This window comes from Triticum dicoccoides, chromosome 7B (assembly GCF_002162155.2).
Source record: "Triticum dicoccoides isolate Atlit2015 ecotype Zavitan chromosome 7B, WEW_v2.0, whole genome shotgun sequence".
Lineage (NCBI taxonomy): Eukaryota > Viridiplantae > Streptophyta > Magnoliopsida > Poales > Poaceae > Triticum > Triticum dicoccoides.
Window position 1 is genome coordinate 391,160,816 of NC_041393.1, and position 18,253 is coordinate 391,179,068.

Consider the following 18,253-nt stretch of genomic DNA (forward strand, 5'->3'; position numbering starts at 1 on the left):
AAACATCGGAGAAGACAAGTTCTAAAGGAAACTTTGATTCACTTATTGACTTTGGATATGGTAGCTGGTGACTTTTGCCTTTTTGGCAAGCGTCACATACAAACTCATTGTTGAAAGAAATATCACATGGGAGGTTATTGTTGCTAACAATTTTCCTAACAATGACTGAAGAAGGATGACCTAAACGCCGGTGCCATCTATCTAAAGATATCTTGATGGCACTTAGCACTTGCTTCTTGGCGTTTCCCCCCACGTGTTTGATAGGATAGAGACCTCGTCTACCCTTGCCTCGAAGTAGAACCTTCCTCGTTCCCTGTTCCTTGACAAGAAAAAATCGAGGATGAATTTCAATGAAAGTGTTGTTGTCGGTGGCAAGCCGACTGGCTGAGATTAAGCTTTTATCAGCTTCAGGGACATGAAGAATTTTCTTTAGGTGAAGATCGCGATCAGGGGTGTGTATAGCTGAATAACCAACATGTTGTATAGCCATACCTGAACCGGATGTAGTGTGGATCTGCTCGCCGCCGGTGTACCTGTCGTGCACCGTCAATTTCTCCAAGTCGCCGGTGATGTGGTCGGTGGCGCCGCTATCCAGGTACCAATTTGTGTCTACCCCATACTGAGGCGTCACCATGTTGGCGGACTTCTCTTCTTCTCCCTGGTATGACTCGTCATAGCGCTCCCAGCACTTCCAGGCCGGGTGGCCTGGCTTGCCACAGATCTGGCACACCACCTTGGGTGCAGAGGCAGAGTTGTTGTAGTTGCCCCTGCCACCTCCGCCGCGACCGTTTTGCTTGGTGTAGGGACGGTCGCGATCACCACCAGAGTTGTCGCTGCCTTGCCTGCCGCAGCCACGGTCACCACCGCCACGGCCACGCCTGCGTGTTGCTGCATTTGCCGAAGACTGCGATCCCCCATGGCGGAGGTTCATCCATGTCTCGAAGCTGACGAGCTGCGAGTACAGCTCTGGCACGGTGACTGGCTCCACTCGGGAGCACATGGCGGAGACCACAGGGTCGAACTCTTCTTCAAGCCCGGCCAGGATGTGGGAGATGACGTCCTCCTCATCCATCCTCTTTCCTACTGCGGCAAGTTCATCACAGAGGGTTCGGATCTTGCCAACGTACTTGGTGATGGAGCTGTTTCCTTTCTGAAGATTGGCGAGGGCAATCTGGACATTCACAGTGACGGCACGGGTCTGCGAGGCCAGCATCCCCTGAACCGTGTTCCATAGCTTCGCCGAGGTGTGGCAGGTGGCAACCTGAATTGCCATCTCACGGGGCAGCGTTGTCAGAAGATATGAGAAAACTTGCTGATCTTGTGCGTACTAGGTTTGGAACTCCAGGTTGGGCGCCTTCTTCTTGGTCTTCCCATCGGAGTCCGTGACCTCCAGCTCCATGGGTGGCACTGGATGATCGACATTGAGGTAATTCTGCATCTGAGCACCTCGGATGGTAGACAGAACCGTCGCCCGCCATAGTGCCTGGTTTCCCTTGGTGAGTTTCTCTGAGGCGACGTGAGCGAATGGAGAGGATGGGAAGGTATTTGAAGATGTTGCCATGGATGAGCTCGAGAGGGGCTCTGATTACCATGTAAGAGGAGATAGGTTGCGGTAAACGTATGCTTCGGTAGCAGGGACGTATTCATGTTATATAGGCAATACAAAATACATCAGGCGCAGGTTGTTAGGAGTTTTTTCCCCTACTCCAAGCTACATAGGATGAGGATCAACTCAACTAACAACCTGCGGATAATACACGTACAACGCACGCCAACTACATCATCGTGACACATATGTCACGTTACACAACTAGCCTATCATCTAACATAATGTTTAACCCATAACGTATAAAAAGTTTCCACAAGCGATATTTTTTTAATTTCCTTTTTTCTGAATGGGCAAGAAAATATAGGTTTCAAAATATCTCAGCAATACCAGTTTCCCCCCTGAAATTTCAAAAAGAATTTTGAATTCAAATATTTTTAATGTCTAAATATATTTAGTTTAACAAATACTTTTAATAAGTGCTTCCTATTACAGTAGTCAGCTCAACTCCTCTTATAGAAGGACGCAAGTTCAATTCAGTATTGCAGCACTGAGACCATTTTTTAAATTGACATGAATAACATAAAATATATATTTCACAATACATGGAATAGAATCACATACCCTACCACTAAGCTGACTACGTTATCATGTTATTGTATGCATACAATAGATATATATTTGACATAGTTTTTTTGTTTAAATTAAAAATTCTCGTCCAATAACAAAATTTTCCTATGACCACCGAAATTTCCATTAATAGATCAGTTATCATAAATTCGGTCCGGGATAAGAAACCTAAGTACGAGTCTTTGTCCAAATGTAAAATTAAGTGTTTCTGTTTATAGACACTAACAGGTACTTGGTGTAGTGATTAGCTCCTGCGCTTCGACGCTTAAGGTAGATCGATTCGTCGGGCCCCTTTTCTCTGCCAAATAATCCATGCCCTCGGGTTAATGACATCTGGTTGACCCACTGTCCACTCATAGGTGGGCCCTGTGTAGATCTCTATTCCTAATGGAGCAGTTGGTGAATAGTCTCCATGGTTTATTTTCGCTGGTTTTTTTCATCTCTCCTCCCACCACCCCTCCCATCCTGGTCCATCGGTTTATTTTTCTCTCCACTCTTTATTACAATCAGGACTTTCCTAACATATAACAAATCATGAATCTAACTTTCTTAAATTATTCATATCAATCGATTCCTTTTATTGGTTCAATTTGTCTTAGGAAACAAATAACACATTTTTAAGAAACAAATAATAGATTTGAATCTAACTTTCCTAACTTATCTAAATCAATCGATTTCTCTCATTAGCGAAATTTGTTTTAGGAAACAAATAACAAACACGTCACAAACTTTCCTCCCAATAAATAGTTTCTTAACATTTGAAAACTTTCCTAATCAGACACGTCACAAACGGGCAGGTACTGATATCATGTTACCAAACAATAAAACCCCATTTGCATAGAAATCAGTTCAAAATCCTAACTTTCCTAAATTTTTACCTTTCCTTGATAACATCCAATATTTCCTATGTTTTCCACCTATTGAAGGAAATCACTCCGCCATCGATATTAGCATTTTTTGGAATGAGATCTCCGGGTTATGATTTTTTTGCGATTCTTTCCAATTGTGACCTCTCCTTCCGCTCCGGCTCCTTCTCGCAGAATCACCTCCACCACAGCCAACTGATGCCACCCTAGACCTCTTGCCTCTCCACACCTTCTCCGCCACCTCCTCCTTGTACTCCATTGACAATCCCTCCGCCACGTTTGTCCACGGCGGTGTCGAGGGCATGGCGCAACAGCGTACCAGTGATAGAGCAGCGCATAGCAGCAGGAAGAAGCACGCAGCAGGCGAGGCGAGCGACCAACGGTGGAGGGCAGAGATGTGGACGTCATGGCTGAGGGGGCGTCCAGCAGAAGATGGCCGCAACAGGAGGCGGTGCGAGGCAGGGGCGCGACAGCGGGGCGAGCGAAGGGATAGGCGGCAGCAGATGGGGCGAGCGCAGCCAGTGAGAGTGTGACGTGCGGCCAGGGTGTGCGTCGCGCGGGGCACAGTGGTGCAGTGGCTGTGGCGAGCGTGATGGCAATGGCAGGCGTGACGAACGTGGTGTGGCATGTGCGTGGGCATGGAGAACCAGAGAGGGAGTGGCCCCGCGGGCGCGGAAATAAGAGCTGAAGGCTCAGGCATGGGCGCACATAGGAGCGGGCATGTGCCACGGGGTCAATCCGAGGAGCTCAGTGGCTACCCCTGCAATGGCCATGGCGGACGGCGGTTCTCGGGCACGGCGAAATACCTAGCGAGAGCAAACGAGAGGGGAAACTAGGGAAAGGCAAGAGGAGATCACGGCGGTGTCAATGGCACCCTAGGGGAAGACAGGGGAGCTCGGGGCGGCGCGGATCGAACCGCAATGTCGCGATGGCCGAAGGTTGAGGAAGACGGCAACGACGTCGATTTGGGGGTGCTGGACTTGATCTCGTTGGCGCAGACGAAATAGCGGAGGCATTCGGAGCTCCTCGACAAGCTCCTGGCCAGCAGGGAGGGTAGTGGCCGTGTGGACGGGGTCGGTCATGGTGGCCGTGGCATCTGACTTTGTCCAGATCAACGGGATCGAGCGAGCGAGGAGGAGAAGTGGATCTGGGAGGGGCATCGAGGAGGAGTGAGGCCATGGGGGCAGGGGAGGTAGGGCGTCACCCTTATCCATTCCCCTTCGATGCCGGCGAGGTGGTCGGGTGGGAGCCCGACTTTGTAGCGACGGGCTCGGAGAACAGGAGAAGACGACCGTGCGGGGACTGGACCACTAGGCCGGTTCGGTGGCAAGGCCCGGGGTAGGGGGAATCCCCTTTTTCATCGTCCTTTTGGTTTTTAATGTATCCTAATCCGTTTCTCCTTTTTAACATTGTTTTCTATTTATTCTTATATCAAGTAAATGGATTTTGTTAATTGTGAAACTATGCACGCAATTCGAGCACAATATTTTTAGGTGTCACAAAAAGTTTGGGGCCAAAAGGAAATACATAAAATTAGGTTTATATTTAACTGGTTATTTTAACTACTGTTGGACCTCTTATTAATTTGACAAGATTTAATTTTTGGGTCAAATAATGTTGGGATCAACATGTCAAAGATTAGTGGAATTTATGGAATATGGTGAACATTTTAGTTTTACTGTTTGACAAAATAATTTATTTGACTTTATTTTAAATTTGAATTGGGCTTTGATTTTTATCAAGTGACAGTTTGGCTTAGCAAGCCTGATGACATGGCATCATTAGGGGGAGGTCACTGTAGCTAACGACTTGAGGTGTTACATCATCTTCTCATTTCTGAAATTTCATTGTTAAATAATTGGGGAATATATCACACTATCCATTAGTTCAGTCAAGCTCACCACAAGTCCACACATTATTGCCAATTGAGTAAGTCTTATTGGCGGGGAGAATAAGCTATGTGTGTGTTAGAGAGAGAGAGAGAGGAAGAGAGAGTGAGGAAGAGGGAGGGGGGAGAGTGTGTGTGTGTGAGAATTTGATGGTAAAAAAGGTCGCCAATGTCGTAATATTAAACTCTTAAAGTTAATATGGCCCCGTTGCAACGCATGGGCGTTCTTTTAGTACACCTATTTACTTGGTAAGCCTAACCAATTGTTGGTATTTCATTGACTAGTGGCCCCACAACTAAATCACACAGTTAGACATGTTGACCAGTTTGTCTGATTGTTCGAGACAAACTTGAAAGGCTTTTTTGTGTAATTAAATAAAGTTCAGTTGTGCATGTTCCAACCCCATTAGCACCAGCCTCTTTTTCATTATATTTGAGAGCTTTTGTGCGTAGCTAAATAAATTGCAATGGATTTTTTTTCCGAAATAAAACAGCGTGCTAGGGTCACCCAACGCCTTGTGCACTCCTAGCCACTGACAGGTAGGCCTTCGCTAGGCTGGCGCGCCATGTGGGCAGACCATACGGCTGGATGCAAGCGGAGTGACCGTATTTGCACGAGAAAAATGCAAGTTTGATGACTAAAAATCCATTTTTCAAAAGTTTTACCACTAAACTAAACATCAAGCGCAAGTTGTATGACTTCCGCGGTATTACCTAAAAAAATGAGAAGATTGTCTTCACCATCGCACAAACGACAAGCTTCAACACCATGTTATGGAAAAGTTAAATCCCCTTTTAAGGCTTTCGAGGTGTTCAAACTAATGATACACATTCGTTTTAGGGATTCATTGGGTTCTATAAATTGTTGCATAATGATAAACATTAATTTCTCTAGATATGCACCATTTACAGTATATTTTGATAATGATTATGATAAAAGCTTATCACCAGCATTGTACACAGGCGCAAGGGAGCCACACGATCCCCTCCAGTGATATATGGCATTTAATGCATTATACTTATTTGATTGATGGACATAAACCAAATTTAAGGTACATGCACATTTAAAAAATGCTCAGGTATTGGTGACAACATATATATCATTTAAGTTCTTGAGTATTCCTTCCGTCCAGGTGCATAGGGCATTTAATGAAAATTTGGTATATAATCCAAATACTCCCTTGTTCTCGGTGCATTGGGCATCTAATGAAAATCAAATAATCCCAAAACGATAAGACGTAAAACAGTAATACTTGTTGCATGCATATTAATTAGACCCCATCTATTAAATGGAGGGCCAACTTATGCAATTTTTGCGGCACACTATTGAGATTTGAAGAGGACTCCTAATTAATAGCATGATTTTAGTTAAGAAATGAATGATGTGATTAGCTTCCTCTGCCATTCAATTTTTCTCCTAGCCCAATCTCTTCGCACCTAGGTTGCGGTGCACCTTCTAAGGCTAGTCATAGTGGCAGTAACTTAGCTAGTAACATAGTGCATTCCAAGAAAAAATTTCTTATGTGCCATGTAGTTAATGTGAAGTGGTAACATAATATGTTACTATAACATAGTGCTTTCCAAGACAAGACGAGTCTATAAGCTAATAAATAAAGTACTCTATGATATTACTACTATGTTACTTTCCACTATAAAAATAGTAACTTAGACTAGTGTCATATACATGACACTAGTATAAGCCTAGAAGGAGGGAGTATACAAGTTACCGTGTGTGGAAGGAACACCTCATTTCCCATGATCATTACTTTCTATTTGCATGCCGCTAATTTCATTGGCTAATGCATTAAATACGGATGTCATGTTTCTCTTTAGGAATCAATACCATGGGAAACCAATATAGTGGTTGACTCCTCCCAAGTTTCCAAGCAGGCCAGGCAAGGGTCATTTGTCACTGATTTTTCATTTAATATCCTCCATCTAATATCCACGCACCTAGGTTACGATGCAGCTCCTTAGATACCCTATGTACCTGGACAGAGGAAGTATGTAGTACTATATAGGTCATATATACAACTAACACTACACGTTCATTAATTTGTCATGCGATGCGCGTGCCTCAAGTCCGTCTTTACTTTCTAAACAACCTAGGTCATAGCCTTTTCAAATTTTAATCATATACTCTACATGCCATGTAATGACACCATGCAAAATTTCATAGGTTTCAGTTTTTTTTAAAACATCATATTGGTTCCTAAGTTCGTGTGTTTCAATTTTTTTATATACATATTTAAAAGTACCAAACTTTTTGTTTCATAAGCCCTTGATATATGCTAACTATCTTATTTAGGATATTCCTTCCAATCTTTAGAAACTTCTAAATGTACTTGCCGTTTAAATTTGAATTCTATTAAATTAAATAAAAATTTATTAATTTTTCTTGAATATAACAAATAATGAAGCCTATAAAGTTCAAATCATTTTTCATACAATACTATGGTCATAAAAAAATAACACACTATTTTGTGTGTGTAGAAAACCAAAGTACTTCATCAGTAGTGGACGCGGAGGAATTGATCCCGGGCACCAGTGATCCTGGATGAACAGTAAAATCCGAAAAAATAGTAAAAAAATTCAAAAAAATCTGAATTTTTTTGTCAAGAAACTTTGATGTTTTTTCTAAATGCGTGCCAATTTTCGTGATGAAATGACATTTGTGGAGGTGTCAGCAAAAAAAATAAAATCATGCTCCAAAAAAACTGTTTTTGGAAGCATTTTGGAGCATCGATTTTGTTTTTTTTGCTGAGACCTGCATGAATGTCATTTTGTCATGAAAATTTGTACGCATGTGAAAAATATGTCAATGTTTGTTGCCAAAAAAAATCAGATTTTTTTGAACTTTTTAAATATTTTTTTCGTTTATACTGTAGCAAAGGGTGCCTGTGAGCTCGAGCTCACAATAGCACTTTCGATCAGTAGCCATGTTACCAGTGTGTGCCGATAGTGGGGGCCTGCCACTGCTGTTCTAACTTCCAGTGTCCGTTATACATCCCGACACTGATAATTTTTGCCCATGACTAACATGGTCCCAGAATTCTTGTGGCGGGTGGAACTCAACTTCTGCCACTAGTAATTTATTTTGAGTGGCGAGCCTGGTTTTGCGCCCGCTACTGATATCAGGCCATCTTACCAGTGACAGGTCCCCAAGCCTGCCTGACACATATCTAACCCCACGTGTAAGCAGTTTTCTAGGTAAAACCATATACCACTCTCTACGTCAAGTTGCTTTTTTTAGGGGAAATAGCAACTTTATTTCTCCAATTTCACAAACAGTGGGATAGAAGTTATACTATGTGGGTGGCCAAACCATACATGACGCCCACGGGGTAGAGAGAGGGCGTGTCTAGCTAAGCTATGAGCTTCTAAATTAACTTCTCTTCTTTCAAAAATAAATTTAGAAGCATAAGGTGCTGATGCGTTTATTTCCTTGATGATTGCTCTATATTTCACTTGGTTGTCGTTTCCTATGTCTCCGATCACCTGTTTTGAGTCTGAAGAGACAACAAAACTCCAGATATGGAGGTCTTGAGCCAATGAAATTGCTTCGCGGCAGGCTATTGCTTCCAGCGTTGCTGAATCGCTGAATCCATAGATCGTTAGGGCAGAGCTACCCAGATAAAGCCCATTAGCATCACGACATACCGTAGCAGCCGATCCAACGCGTTGGCGACGTACCCCCGCATCAACGTGGGTTTTTGCGAAGTTCGTCGGAGGTGCTCTGGGGCGGTGTGCCGGCTGTTCCCGTTGCTTGTGGTCGGACATTAGTGTTTCTTGGCCTCTGATCTCCCGACATTGCAAGGTCTATCATGAAACGATCTATGAATCCTTTTATCGCATGTGGAGTTTGAAAGATGGCCTCATGAATGGCTTTCCTCCTTGAGGACCATAGAGCCCAGAGAGTGATTGCCGCCAGTACAAACTTCTCATATGGGAGCTTTTCCATGAGAGTGAACAACCAGTTTTTAGCCCTGGGTTCCGTCGTTTCGATCAAGCTGCATCTGATATCGTCGTCGACGAGTGCCCATGTGCATCGCGAGACCGAGCACTCTAGGAGGGAGTGCCTCCATGAGTCAGGCGCCCCGCATAGACCGCAGGAGCTCGAGGTGGACATCTGTCTACGTTCTCGAACGTCTTCTGTTGGGAGGGAGTGTTTCGCCAATCTCCATAAGAACATTCTGACTTTCGATGGGACCTGAATTTTCCAGAGCGCCTTCCATGATCCTTCTTCTAAACTAGTGCTCGAAGAACCCGGGACTCCTTCTAACCAGGCTTCTCTTCTTTGCTTGGTGGCTACCAACATTCTATATGCGGACTTGACCGTGAATACCCCGTTCCTCTTATGCATCCAGCTGCAATAATCCTCTAGGTTCATTGTGCATATTGGAATGCTCATTATGGCCTTGACGTCGACGTCGAGGAAAGTACTTTCAAGTTGCTCTTTGTCCCATCTTGCGGATGTATGATCCAGGAGGTCTAACACTATAACCGGTGGATTAGTAGATAAGCACCCATACGGTCGCATCATCTCCTCTCGGGGTATCTAGTTATCTTCCCATATATTCGTGCTTTGACCGTTGCCTATCCTCCTTATAAGTCATTGTTTCATTATATCCCTTCCCTCAATGATGGCTCACCAAACTTCGCTGGGGTGACCACCCAACGTTGCTTCAAGTATGGATGTGTTTGGGTGATAAATACTTTTGAGTAGACGGGCACTCAAAGTTTCAGGATTCTGTAACAAACGACATGCTTGTATGGCGAGCATCGCCAAGTTAAAGAGCTCAAAATCTTTGAATCCTAGTCCTCACATGCCTTTTGGTTGAGTCATGGCCTCCCATGACACCCAGTGGGGTCTGCGCTGCCCATTCTTGCTTCCCCACCAGAATTTCTTGATTAGCATGTTCAAATGCTCACAATGTCCTCTTGGCAGTTTAAAACAAGACATTGAAAACACCGGCACAGCTTGAGCAACCGACTTTATAAGCACCTCCTTCCCTGAAGAGGACAACGTTTTCTCTATCATTCCTTGGATCTTGCCCCATAGGCGGTCCTTGAGATATTTAAAGGCACTGTTTTTTGAGTTCCCCACGTCCAAAGGCATGCCCAAATATTTTCTGAGAGGGTTTCATTCGGTATATTCAACGTAGCTTTTATATCATGAGGTACACTATCAGGCACTCCCTTGCTGAAAAATATGGATGATTTTGTGTAGTTTATGCGTTGACCCGTGGCCTGGCAATAGATATCCAACACCTGGTTTACCCAACACCTGGTTTACCTCGGTAGCTCCCACACTATTTGCCTTGAAGAACAGCAGGCTGTCATCTGCGAATAGGAGGTGGTTAACAAGCGGTGCCAAAGTAGCCACTTGTATTCCACACAAATTGGATGACTCACTTTTTGATTTTAGGAGGCACGAAAGGCCCTCTGCTGCTAGCAAGAACAAGTATGGGGATATCGGGTCCCCCTATCGGATCCCTTTGGATGGTTGGAACTCTTTTAATTTCTTACCATTGAACATCACAGAAAATTTTATTGAGCTGACCAAACCCATGACAATCTCAACCCACCTGTCAGAGAAACCAAGCTTTAGCATTATAGCTCTCAGGTATGCCCACTCGACCCTGTCATATGCCTTCATCATGTCAAGTTTCAAAGCGCAAGCTTGGTGGTTTTTCTTTGCCTTATTCCTCTTCATGAAGTGCAAACACTCATAAGCAGTTATGATATTATCTGTAATTAACCTACATGGGACGAAAGCTGACCGTTCCTCCGAAAGAATATCAGGTAAAATCATCTTCAGTCTGTTTGATATGACCTTAGAAGCAATTTTGTAGAGCATGTTGCACAGATTTATAGGCCGGAATTGGGATAAAAGGGTGGTTTTTTTTACCTTGGGGATCAGAACCAGGATGGTTTCATTGATACTTTCCGCTGACTCAGTGCCCTCCACAATTTTCAGGACCACCTTAGTCACGTCTTCCCCACAAACTTCCCAATGTCTCTGGAAAAAATGAGCAGGAAAACCGTCTGGGCCCGGAGCTATTACTGGGAACATCTGAAAAGAGCGTTCTTTACTTCCAACTGGGTATACGGAGCATTGAGGAGTTTGTTCATTGTGGGTGTTACTTTGACAGGAACCTTTTTCCAGGACTTGCTCCATGTTTTGGACCCCCTCACATGTATACAAATTTGTGTAAAAGTTGGTCATTAGCTCCTCCGTCTCTGCTATATCTTCTGTCAATTGACCGTCCGATTTCTGAAGCATTTTAATTCGGTTCTTTCTGCGTCGCCGGCTCGCTCTTAGGTGAAAAAATAGGTATTTTTGTCCCCATGCGTCAACCAGTCCAGGCGGGCTCTTTGGCGCCAAAGCATCTCTTCCTTGTGAAAAAGACCAACCAGCCTATCTGTTATCTTTGTCTCCTTGTGGGAAGGGCCTCACCGTCCTTGAGCAGAACACAGAATCTCCAGGGCAGTCTTCAATTGGCGAATCTATGTACGGACTGAACCAAATTGGCTCTTGTCCCATGATGTCAAGTCCCCTGGCACATTCTTTAGCTTGTCTTGCAATTATTGCACCATGTCTCCCGCTTGATTGCTCCATCCATTGCTCACCACCTGGAATAGGTTGTCATCCCTCTCCCACATAGTCTCGCATTTAAAGGATCTGGGCCCCGCTTTGCATGCACCAACTTCACGTAGCTTCAGCAGAATAGGAACATGATCACGGTTGGCCGCAGTTTTGTGCTCAAGGGCCCATCATGTTCATGGCCTTGCAGGACCTCATTGAAATCCTCCAAAACAGCCCATGGCGTGTTTTGTGTGTCTGCAATTCCACGGAGCATATTCCACGTCTTGTATCTCTCGGGCCATTGGGCTTCGCCATATACAAAGGTAACTCGTACTTGTGTTTCAATAAGATCATCAATCAACGCATCAGTATGATACTCGGAGTAACCAACAACTTCCAATTTTATTTCATCATTCCAAAAAATTCCAAGACCTCCACTTCTCACTGGACTACTAACTGCAAAACTTTATTAAAACCGAGAGTATCAACTAAACCTTCCACTCATTTGAATCCCCTCTCGTTAGGGTTTTGCTCTCCTCTCGGCGACGGCGACTCCGATTGTTGGAAATATGCCCTAGATGCAATAATAAATTGGTTATTATTATATTTCTTTGTTCATGATAATAGTATTTTATTCATGCTATAACTGTATTATCCGGAAATCATAATACACGTGTGAATACATAGACCACAATATGTCCCTAGTGAGCCTCTAGTTGACTAGCTCGTTGTGATCAACAGATAGTCATGGTTTCCTGGCTATGGACATTGGATGTCGTTGATAACGGGATCACATCATTAGGAGAATGATGTGATGGACAAGACCCAATCCTAAGCATAGCACAAAGATCGTGTAGTTCGTATGCTAAAGCTTTTCTAATGTCAAGTATCTTTCCCTTAGACCATGAGATTGTGCAACTCCCGGATACCGTAGGAATGCTTTGGGTGTACCAAACGTCACAACATAACTGGGTGACTATAAAGGTGCATTATAGGTATCTCCGAAAGTGTCTGTTGGTTTGACACGAATCGAGACTGGGATTTGTCACTCCGTGTAAACGGAGAGGTATCTCTGGGCCCACTCGGTAGGACATCATCATAATGTGCACAATGTGATCAAGGAGTTGATCACGGGATGATGTGTTACGGAACGAGTAAAGAGACTTGCCGGTAACGAGATTGAACAAGGTATCGGTATACCGACGATCGAATCTCGGGCAAGTACAATACCGCTAGACAAAGGGAATTGTATACAGGATCGATTGAGTCCTTGACATCGTGGTTCATCCGATGAGATCATCGTGGAACATGTGGGAGCGAACATGGATATCCAGATCCCGCTGTTGGTTATTGATCGGAGAACGTCTCGGTCATGTCTGCATGGTTCCCGAACCCGTAGGGTCTACACACTTAAGGTTCGATGACGCTAGGGATATAAAGGAAGTTTGTATGTGGTTACCGAATGTTGTTCGGAGTCCCGGATGAGATCCCGGACGTCACGAGGAGTTCCGGAATGATCCGGAGGTAAATATTTATATATGGGAAGTCTTGTTTTGGTCACCGGAAAAGTTTCGGGTTTTATCGGTAACGTACCGGGACCACCGGGAGGGTCCCGGGGGTCCACCAAGTGGGGCCACCAACCCCGGAGGGCTGCATGGGCCAAGTGTGGGAGGGAACCAGCCCCAGGTGGGCTGGTGCGCCCCCCACAAGGGACCCAAGGCGCAAGGGAGAGTGGGAGGGGGCAAACCCTAGGGCAGATGGGCCCTAAGGCCCACCCAAGGCGCGCCTCCCCTCTCTCCCCCTCTTGGCCGCCCAAGCCCCATCTAGGGATGGCCGCACCCCCTTGGGGGGGAAACCCTAGATGGGGGCGCAGCCCTCTCCCTCCCCTATATATATGAGGCCTAGGGCTGCCCATAACACATGAGAACTTCTCCTCTCGTTGGTGCAGCCCTGCATCTCTTCTTCCTCCTCCTCTTCTCCTGTGGTGCTTGGCGAAGCCCTGCAGGAGAGCCACGCTCCTCCATCACCACCACGCCGTTGTGCTGCTGCTGGATGGAGTCTTCCTCAACCTCTCCCTCTCTCCTTGCTGGATCAAGGCGTGGGAGACGTCACCAGGCTGTACGTGTGTTGAACGCGGAGGTGCCGTCCGTTCGGCACTAGGATCTCCGGTGATTTGGATCACGATGAGTACGACTCCTTCAACCCCGTTCTCTTGAACGCTTCCGCTTAGCGATCTACAAGGGTATGTAGATGCACTCTCCTTCCCCTCGTTTCTGATTTCTCCATAGATAGATCTTGGTGACACGTAGGAAAATTTTGAATTTCTGCTACGTTCCCCAACACCGATCACCACGCGCATAGAGATCGTCGATCCCCTACACCCCTTTTGGTCGGCGACCGTGGGGGTTCTCCCCGGAGGGTTGTCTGACGTGGGGTTGGTTAGGGAACCCCCCGCCCATGGAATCAATCTACGGGCTAGAGATCTATGGCGGAAGAAGCATCAGGCTCGGGTTCTACCTAGCTGGAAGCCATGATGGAGGAACTTGGATTGAACGATGCTGATCTACAGGACGTCGTGGTGGCAGATGGTGATCTCCCAGAGGAATCCACAAGGTGGATGGCAATAGCCCGAGTCCACACAAACAAAATCTACAGCCAGTATTGGTTTTACAGGAACATGAGGGTGGCATGGGATTTAGCAAAGGAAGTCAACATAAGGCCGCTGGAGGCTAATCTGTACACAATACAATTCCAATGCCTGGGTGATTGGGAACGTGCTATGGAGGATGGTTCCTGGAACTTTAAAGGAAAAGCAGTAGTGATGGCTCCATATGATGGATATACCCGGCCTTCCTCGATCGGGTTGGACAAGATCGATATCTGGGCGCAGATCCATGACTTGCCCGATGGCTTTTTTTCCTTGATCAAATCACTGTCGGCTACTCTAGGAGAATACATCTATGCTGAACCTAAGTCGCAGGACTTTGAAGGTAAATCTTCCGTGTTCGTGTGAGAATATATGTCACCAAGCCCCTGAAAAGCGTGGTGTCTATCGTCAAGAATAAGACGAGGGAAATTTTCCATGTCAGATATGAACGGTTGCCGGATTGGTGCTTGGTATGTGGTCATCTGGGTCACATGTTCAAACAGTGTGGAGATGGAATCCATCTCCCGAAAGCAAAGGTTTTTAAGGACCTGAAAGCTGATTGGTTCATTGGACCTGGCCCTAGCCCGAGTCAAGAGAGAGGCAACAACGGAGGAAGGGGAAGAGGAAGATCAGGAAGGGGCAGGGGAAGAGGACAGTCGGCACCGTTTCATGGTGCTGCTGCTATGTACGATGGAGCAGATGAGAAGCAAGCAGATGAAACAATGGAAGATGCTAAGAATTCTAGGAAGAGGGCCTCCGTGGGAGCTCCTAAAACCCTCCCCGCTGCAGATCCTGCTGTGATGGCAGAATCTTCTCTGCTTGCACTACCACCCCCAAATGTTCCTCCTAGTCCATCTTTGATACAAGACCTCAAGAGGGTTAAACCCAACCAGGCAAAGAACAACTCGGCAATAAAAAACATTGATGTGCGTTTGGCGGGCCCCCAGGGGGGGCGCGCCTAGCGCAATGAGTCTACTATGTTGGAACTGTCGCCGGGTTGGCAAACCCGCAACAGTTCGAGAGCTTCGTGATCTCTACGTCAAGTTGCTGACTTTTTGCACACAGAGCGAGTGAACCACAGGTGGGCCGACCCATTAGGTAGGATATATGTCCAAGGGAGATCCCTATTTTTTATCTTTTTTGTCTTCATGTTTTTTCTAGATTTTTAATTTCCTATTTACTGATTTTCTATTTTTTCTTTTTCTTTACTCAAAAGTTTTATTTTTTTAATATCTAGATTTGTTCAAAGTTTTTAAAAAATGTTCAAAAAATTCAAGCTTTTTGAAGTTTCAACTATTGTTTGTGCTCTCAAAAAGTTGTTCACAATTTTTTAAAAAAATTATCACATATTTATAAATTGGCGTTATTTTTCAAAAACTATTAGGAATATCAGAAAATTGCTCCTAGTTTCCAAGTTTGTTCCTAGTTTTCAAATATTGTTTGGACAAACGGGAACGACATTGGAAATTCTGCATTTTTTGAAAATATGAATATTTTCTTGAAATTATGAATATTATTTGAAATTTCAAACAAAAATTGGAAAGACAAATGTTTATACAAAATTTGAATTTATGAACATATATTTGGAACTTCACACTTTTTTAAAAAAATGAAACAGAATTTGAAAAATAACAAAAAAAAAACTGAGAAGAAACCCAAAAAACCAGTAAAGAAAAACCCTAGAAAAACCAACATGCCCTGTGCATCTTTCATGGGCCGACCCAGTCACTCGCTGCCTATGCGAAAGGTAGACTATTTGACGCATTTAGCCACACATAGTTTTCCTGGAAAAAAAAGATTAGCGTCACATAGTACCTTCCTTTTTAGTAGTGGTACGAGCCCACAACCTAATGCATGTGCATGAAATTTCGAGCTGAAGACTGGGCGTGAAATTTATCTTGTGCTGGTTGAAGTGAAAAAACTCGAGAAGATTGTCTTCGCTGTCGTGAAGGAACGACAAGCTTCAGACCACTGCGTTAAGGAAAAGTAAAATACCTTTTGAAACTTCCGAGATGTTCAAACTAATAATGCACATTGATTTTAGGGGTTCATTGGGTTCTACCGTAAATGCAACATATCTCAAGTACAGGTTGCTTTATAATGATACACATTAATTTCTCATATATACTTACTACATTTACATTGCCCGCAGGCGCATACGGAAACGTCCGCTGTCAGTTACCGAACAAAGCCTATTTTGGTCGCTTCACAACCACGATTGCCTAATTTCCGCACCCAAATTCATAGAAACCATGCAAAGTACGTAGATCATGGCACAGAGCATAAAAACATACCAAATCTGACATCGGGCATAGATTCAATTCATCAAAAAGGCCAACATAGTTCAAACTTAACCTAAATGTAAGATAAAACATATAATTTAACCGGGGGGTTCACAACTTCCTCGCCGGCCGCTTTCCCTTGCAGTCTTGACTATTGTCCTCCATGTATGCATCGACTGCGGGAGTGGCGTTGTCATAGCCCATCGTTCCGCTATCGTTCTTAGAGGAGGGGCTCACATAGACCGCCACGCGTGCCGCGATTCTGCTCCACCACGAGACGTGCGGCTCTGTCCACCACCCCTGCCTTCTTCCAAGCGAGCTTCTCGGATTCCTCCAGCGCCTGACAGAGCGTCGCTACGTTCTTGCGACGCTGACGACGGGCATCTGTCTCCACCGACGTGCACGAACACCGAATTGCAGCTCGGGGCGCCTCGTCATCGTCAGAGGCAGGTGGCAGCGCCTCCGGCGTAGATCTGGAGGATCCACAGCCTTGCGCCGCCACCTTCATCGTAAGCTGATAGATGCGACCCTCCTCTCTGGCGGCCATAGCCGCGGTTGTGGGCTAGGAGATGCGGGCACCAGCACCCAGCGGCTCGCGGGAGGGGTAGTTGTTGGCTTTGCTAGGCGCTGCTCCTGCCCTGCCACTTGGACGGAGATGGCAAGGAGTGCGTCGGGTCACAACTGAGGAGGAGCTGCCCACCCACGACGACCGTGACGTCGAGGAGGAGGAGCTCCCGCCGCGGCCCATTTGCGAGCAGTGGAGAGCAATACAGAGCACAAGCTCCTCCTCATCGGATCAACTCGATGAGTCCGTCGCCAGCCCCACCCACTCGATCTCATTGGACCCATTGTCGGCCATGGCAAAGGGGATGGGATAGATTGCGGAGAGGAAGGGGAAGAGGCTGGAGAGGAGCGGAGTAGGGCTAGGGTTCATTAGCTAAGGTTTTTATGGGGACAATGGTGGGGGCTAGTGGGTCGGGGCGACGTGTCACTGGTGTCCGGGCGCATCTAGGCCTCCCCGTATTCGCCCCAAATATGGGTTGGATATGAGGGCTGCAGGACAGCCCAGGGGTTTGGGCCGCTTATGGGAAGCCCAGCTGGGTGCTAGTTTTTGGTCCGAACAGTGACCGGACAACGGGCCCAGGCATTTGGGTCGGGTATAGGGTGCCCGGTTGTAGATGCTCTAAGTCCCAGACCTAACACACTAATTGCTACTGACTCACAAAGTGAACATTTTTAATGGATAACTGTTGGATCAAGGAAAGCTAACTGAACAAAATCATGATGAAAATGGGATATGCCCTTGCGCTCGCGTCGTATAGAGGAGCTGAACGCCTTTGAGCTCGTCGGCCATTTCTACCACGATCACTACACTGACGTTCTCACAGAAGCACGGCTGCTCTTCCAGGCCTTCCCTAGGACCACAAAACACATCATCGTCGCCTCCCCTCCTCTGGCGGATGAGCTGCTTCCAGGCCTGCCTGAATGTGCCTCGCTGGGGCGTATGCTGCTGAACTCGACCACCGGCGCCTCCGTGCTCCATGCACCATGCATGTTTCCTGACTCCCAAGAACAAGCATAATTATAAGCCTTTTGCAGAAAAAGCATAATAATAAGCCAAGAAGTCACATGAAAATTAACCAAATAACTGAATGCACAACCGGAAAGGATGCCGCTTTTATTCTCCAAAGTCCAGAGTCTTTCCAAGACTTACTAGTTTGTTCGCTGTAAGTGGCCAATTCAGCAGTCAAGGTATTCAGTTCAGCAACAGACTGATCACCATCATCTCGAACTTGTTGTAAATA

At 45.7% G+C, this 18,253-nt stretch overlaps 1 pseudogene; it reads right to left on the reverse strand.

The window, feature by feature from the left end:
• Positions 1 to 936: 936 nt before the first annotated feature.
• Positions 937 to 1,075, reverse strand: LOC119342451 (annotated as a pseudogene).
• Between the last annotated feature and the right edge of the window lie 17,178 nt (positions 1,076 to 18,253).